Source organism: Temnothorax curvispinosus, unplaced genomic scaffold (assembly GCF_003070985.1).
Source record: "Temnothorax curvispinosus isolate PA1 unplaced genomic scaffold, ASM307098v1 QBEX01006963.1, whole genome shotgun sequence".
Taxonomy (NCBI): Eukaryota; Metazoa; Arthropoda; class Insecta; order Hymenoptera; family Formicidae; genus Temnothorax; species Temnothorax curvispinosus.
This window is the reverse complement of record NW_020216743.1, coordinates 67,217-73,835: the sequence shown is the minus strand read 5'-3', so window position 1 is coordinate 73,835 and position 6,619 is coordinate 67,217.

Genomic DNA, 6,619 nt, shown 5'->3' with positions numbered 1-6,619 from the left:
ATATTTTCTGGTAATCCGATATATAAAGAAACGTAAACGGGGTCATGGATCCCTTTCATGTATTAATACCTGATGGTTGGCGACACAGAAACGGGGTCGAATAGTAGAACGTAAGAACATTTGCTTTTAATGCCCGGTTAAAGCCAAAGTATTACCAGTATTAGGGAGATAAGCTTCTTGTAAGCCTCGTAGCGCGGTCAACGAAATCTTCTTGTGTTGTTGTCGTCATTTCGATGTCGCTTCTTTTGGAAATAAAGTCTCTAAAGGATTGGGAAGCAAACTCGGTGAACGTGAGGATATTAGCAATCTCAATAATTGAACTAGTTCAAACGAGAGATTAGAAGGGTATGACATAAAGAATTTGTTTGACATACAATTCCCAAGAAGAAAGAGAATTTGTCCTGTATGATGTATATAGTATAACTAAAGCTACATAATATGAACTAAAAAAACAAATTTGTTTTTAAAATAAATTCAAATTATACTAAAATCTCTAAATATATATAAAATATTAAATAAAATATAAAGAAAATTTTAAAAAAATTTAAGTTTCGCTTACTACATATTTGTAACAACAATATAAAATTCTCTTAACTTTTACGAAAAAGTTTGTTTACACATGTTAATATCTTATAATACTACTAGTTAATAGTTATTCTTATCAAAGTATACAATTTAGTACATGATTTTATTAATTTATAATTGTTTGCCTTAATAGCAATAAATTTAACAATAGTGTACACCTATTAAAAGAAAATGTATCTTTTAATTATATTATTAGAGTACCAGAAATATTGTAAGTCCTTAGAAAAATCGTAAATTTCTATAAGAGAGATCATTTGCAATTCTCATAAAATTATCAGAATACAAATAAGCAAACTTATTGTCGGCTGTCTGCTTCGATTCCTTTCAAAAGATCGCTTGATGCAACGAACCGAATTCATTCGATACGTACCGTTAGAAATTGGAGAAATCTTTTCATGAAATCGGATTGAATCTGGAAACGGCTGATGGTTGAAAGTAACTTCAGGATTTTGCTTGGGATTTTGTCATTGGTGCCATTTTATTATCACACGTATTAAAGAAACCTGTGGTCTATTTGACGGCCTTTTTGAACTTGGAGTATTATTTGCTCTCACGCATATATGACTAATGTTAAATAACATATTTATCTTATGTGTTAATAATAATATAATATGTGTAGTGTAAATAATCGAGAAGAAAAAAATAATAACGAAGTTTCTTTAGATGCAGGATATCGTTAAGAACGTGAGTGATCGTTCGAAAAGTGATTGTCCGAAAAGAAATCTCTTCCATGCATGTATTATGCAATTTAAAAAAGATGTACAATCCTTTTACTTTTACCTGACGTAAATAAGTTTATACATCATTAAGTAAAAAGTAATAAAACATAATATATAGTGTCATGTACTATCGCGCATATTTCACTCTGTTTATCAATTTATCTTAGTTTTAAAACTCTACACTGAGAAAAAAAACTGTTGCTTCAATTAAAGTAGTATCACGGGGTGCCAAAAACATAAGTAGTTTATTCAATTGTATTATTATTAGACCCAATTATTAAACCCCAATATCTGAATTATTAAACCAGTAATTTAATTATTGGTTTAATAATCCAGATATTGGGTCTAATAATTGGGTCTAATAATAATATAGAGGTAATGTATAATAATAATATAATAATATTGGGTCTAATAATAATACAATTAAATAAACTACTCATGTTTTTGACACCCCGTGATACCACTTTAATTGAAGCAACAGCTTTTTTTTCTCAGTGTAAATCGAATATTAGATGCCATGCTTGCTTAAATCTATTCTTTACTATAATTTATTTTAACAGAAAGAAATATGTAATATAATTTTAATAATAATATAAGAAACATATAAACATATCCTAATTTTGTATCCCATTTCAGAAATTATAAATGTTCCAATTTTTAGCCTTACACTATTCTAGCCGTACACGAAAAGATAGAATCGTGCCAACCATATGTTAACTAAAACGCTAAACCATCCCAAGTCGCAAGCTTCTCACGCAAATCTATCGATACACACACGAGCGCTCTCTTGCACCGCACTAACCAAGAATTACCTCGCCGTATTAACTTGGTAGCGAACAGTAGCCACTGCCGGAATAGCGGTAAAGCCCTTAGGGTGACGCGGTTACGTCTGGCATGAAACGAGAACAGACGTTTACAACTGCGTGTTTGGAAAGGCTGTCGGCCCTTGTCATCGTCATTGAAGATCCTGCTACTATAGGGATTCCCCCCTCGATGTTTCCTGCGGGCATTACAGAAGCCGTGATCGCGCGAGGTCGGACTCTCTTACACGAAGATTTCAGCAAATCGCGCTGTTCCGCGCGGATACACGTGTATCGTGCGTGTATCACATGCATACGTATCCGGGAACCGCACAGAATCTCTTGGCGGCCTGCAACCTTTACCCCTGTACTACTGGAGCAGCGACTAAGACCGGCTTAACCATTTACAGGAGGTTCCATGTCCCATTGGCGTGGAACCGCCAGATTTTTTAATTATAAATTAAAAATCTAGAAGAATCGCAAGAATTTTATATGCATATTAAGTACATCGTGTAGTTAACATTATATCATGGGTGAATAGTTTTGATTTGTTTCAGTCTCATTTTGCGTCCGTAGCCTTCCTTTATTTATACTAAAATAATACATATAAAAGCATTTAAATTTCTATAGATAATAAAACTTTAAAAATTAAATTTCCATAAGTAATAAAACTTCCCATAAGAAATAAAATTTATTAATCAAAGATAGAAGAAGCTGTGAACTGAGTTAGGTTTTAGTGCTACAATTTTTAGATCATTTTTAGTGTATAAATAATTTAAGAAAAAAATTGTCGTTATTAGTTCGCAGATACTATTGTCGCTCGCAAATTTTACAAAAATATATCATGCTTAGGAATGTAAAGATTTGCTTGTAACAGTACAAATATCTCTGTGTTGAATACGAATCTGTTGTAATGTTCAACCGGGTAAAATAATAAAAAACCTATTAATTAAAAATGATTACAACACAATGTCTGGTAAGCATAATCATATTTGAATTATTAAGTTAGAATTTAAGATTATATAATAGTGTAATAAAATAAAAATTATTTAAGTGCAAAAAATATTATTTAAACTGACAAAATTGGTCAAATTCTGTTAAACTTTTTAATCAACATAATATATATATATATATATATATATATATATATATATATATATAATAAGTTATTTTTACAAAATATTTTTTTATATCGTTTCTGTTTAATAAAGCGCATCAGTATGCTTCAATTTCAAATACATTTGTTAGGGAACTTTTATTTGCGTTGGTAAGATGCGGCATATCGAAGTTTATTATAATGGCGATATACGATTTTTCAAATTGCGTTTTTGAGAGTCATCTCGTTATTGAGCTGAGCGTGACAAAGAGAAATTACCTCGCGGCGCGGCATTTATGAAGCGCCGCTGCCTGTCACCGCGCGCACCCCCAGTTCTATTTATTTTCATAGGGCTCTTTTTTTACATTTCAAGCGCTCCTGTCACTCAACCGCAGTTTTCCGCACTCTTTAACAGCGGACAATCGCTCCTGTCACGGCAATACCGCAGCAGCGGAATTAATCGAGATTGAAAAAGTTTGATCTCGCTTTGACGTACAACCAGGACGCCCTCGAGACGACGTAATATTGATTTGTAATAGCAAAGAAGTGGGTCATGCTTCTCCATCAAAAACGTCCTCCGTCCTATAAAAAATATAACTGAACACCATGATTTCTAGTCCCACAACACGCCTTCCTGACATTACTACACAGCAAGCTTTTTGGCATCACTATACTACTCTCTATCACTATTGTACGTGCGAAGAATAATGGAGAGAAATTAAGAGAGAAACTTATTTTATAAACTTTGTTTAGAAAATACAATTAAAAAGTATATATTTAAAAAATAAATTTACAATTAAATAAGATCAATCTTAACTGGTTTTTTTCGGAAACATAGTTTTTATGCGTTATAAAATATACACACAGCGTTTGTAGTGCACTGCAAACATTTGCGAAATATAGCGTGACAAATCATGTGGTCCCTTTTGCCATTGACTGGCCATTTGAACCCTCGCATATGGGCACAAAAGGATACAGATACGAAATCTTCGGTACAAACTCAAGAGCCCATGCACTTGTGCACTTTCCGGGCATTATAATGCCAGTATTGTGCGCTATTTTATAAGCTAGATACATATGGGTAGGTATACACGGAGTGAAGATACAACGCATCACGTCGAAGGGTGAGGATGCTCCCGAATACTATTTGGTATACATAAGAGCATCTTTTTGTACTAGCAGCTTGCCACTTTGCTTCGAGGTCGCGTCCGAGAGAGACGTATTGTCCGGCTCGTTTTATATCTTTTCAACACATATGCACGATATCGCTATACATAGACGTTCCTCGACGTAATCTTCCTAAACATGTAAGACGCGAGATATTTTATTTACCTATAAATGCGCAAGCTTTAATTTATTTCTAAAGATATAAATATTTATTATTAGCTTAATCATACAGTATAAAATTCAGTCTGTAAGTTATTCTTTTAGTTATAGTTTTAAGGAAAACATTATAGTAGAATTATATTATAATGTAGAATAGAAAAAACATTAAACTGAATAAGTAGATAACATTTGCTTCGCCAGTAAATAATTAACAGTAAGAACTTTTTCTAATCGACCCTACTGACTATCATTATCGTCATGACAATAGGACCTGGTTTTGGTCTTTTTAAATTGCTGTCATTTTGATGCTTATATATATGTATAAGCATATCAAACACACTTTCAGACTCTGTTCGTAATGTAGATAAAAGAATCCCAGGAATAGGATTTGCTTATACATCGCTTATTGATGTCTAACTGAGCTAACATGTACTATACCCAATGATGCAATATTATGATAAGTTAATAGCAAACCGGATACTACGTACATAGCTGTACTTGCTTTCATAGACGCGGAAAGTACCGCACAAGCAAGCGTGCTCGGACACCGATCGGATTCATTAGATTGCCGACACAGAATCCGCTTCCATCGTGCAGATTAGCTGATGAGCTCTAACGGGTTTCCATTGCGTAGAAATATTACGCGTCCGTCCTTGACTAGACACAGAGAGAGACACAGAGAGAGAGAGAGAGAGAGAGAGAGAGAGAGAGAGAAGGAGAGAGGGGAAGAGAAAGGTGGGGGAGAGTAATGCGTCGTCGCGGTAAACAAGGGTGAAAATCGCGGGCCGTGGTAGAGTCGAGTCCGCACGATGAAAGCCGCGCGAACTGGGGTGTGGCGAGCCACCCCTCTAGAATTGGCGAGATTTCAGTGTCTGCTCGAAATCCACCCCTTCGTCGTCGCTACCTCCCCTCCCCCTAGCGTATGTCCCCTTCACGCCCCCCTTCCCTTTTCCCTTCCCTTCCTCTCGTCGTTCCTGCGAAAACCGCGCCGGGCGTGTCACGCACGTTGTATTGTCGTATTGTCGACAGCAATCTCGCTAAGCGTTTCACGGCGACACAGATTCCCCACAGAAATCCCTCGCGCGCACGTGTTAACCTCTCCACCCACGTCACGCACACACACACGCACACGTAACGCACGTCTCACGCATTCAAGAACGCGTTCCCTTTTCCGTGTCCATTCCCCGTGAAAATCCCCCCCTTATCACACGCAGAGTACCCCCGCGGTCGTCGACGACGCTGTGCATCGCGCTGCACTTGCACTTGTCTTTATTTTTTGTCTCGTGCGCGACGATTGTCGCGCGATTCTACGCGACCACGCAGGCAACACATGTTTGCTCGCATTTTTCTATTGGGGTTTGAATTGCTGATTGTTGATGGGGAAGGATAGCTACCCATTGTTTTAGCATTTCTGTAATATCAAAATTTTATTCGTAGAAAATTTAGCTTGAAAATACATATATAACGTTCGAAATGTCTAAAAATTTATATTTTTGGAATACAAATATAGATGTATATTAAAATATATATTATATATGATATTAAAAAATTACATTTATATTTAAATATAGATATATATACTTTATATATAAAAATCGTATATGATTTATATAGAAAATTTTTAACAATTTGTATACTAACACACAATTGTACTAATAATTTCAGTTTGATATTATTAAGTCCTATAATCCTGGATATTATTAATTCTATTAAAAAAGTGTAGGTTGTCTACATTGATTAATGTTCACAGTACTTAAAATTTTTTTTAATCCTCTGCTTATTCAAAATGCAATGGAAAGGTTGTTAGCTCGTACATGTCACTTGCAGGAGCCACTAAATACCGATCAGTGGTCTTTGCTCGTTTTACTCCCTTTAATCTTCTCGATCTCCCTCCAACTACCTTCGTTTGCTCCCATTAAATTAAATTGCACCCCAAATTTGATACTGCTAGTCGACGCAATAAAAAGATTAGTGCTCCGTTCAGTTCTACTTAAACTACGTTTGCTTTATATTGCCAAAGCGATAGAAATCTTCAATTTCCCCCTTCCCCTGATCATATTTAAACAACAAAGCAGATTTTTTCTATTGCTGAT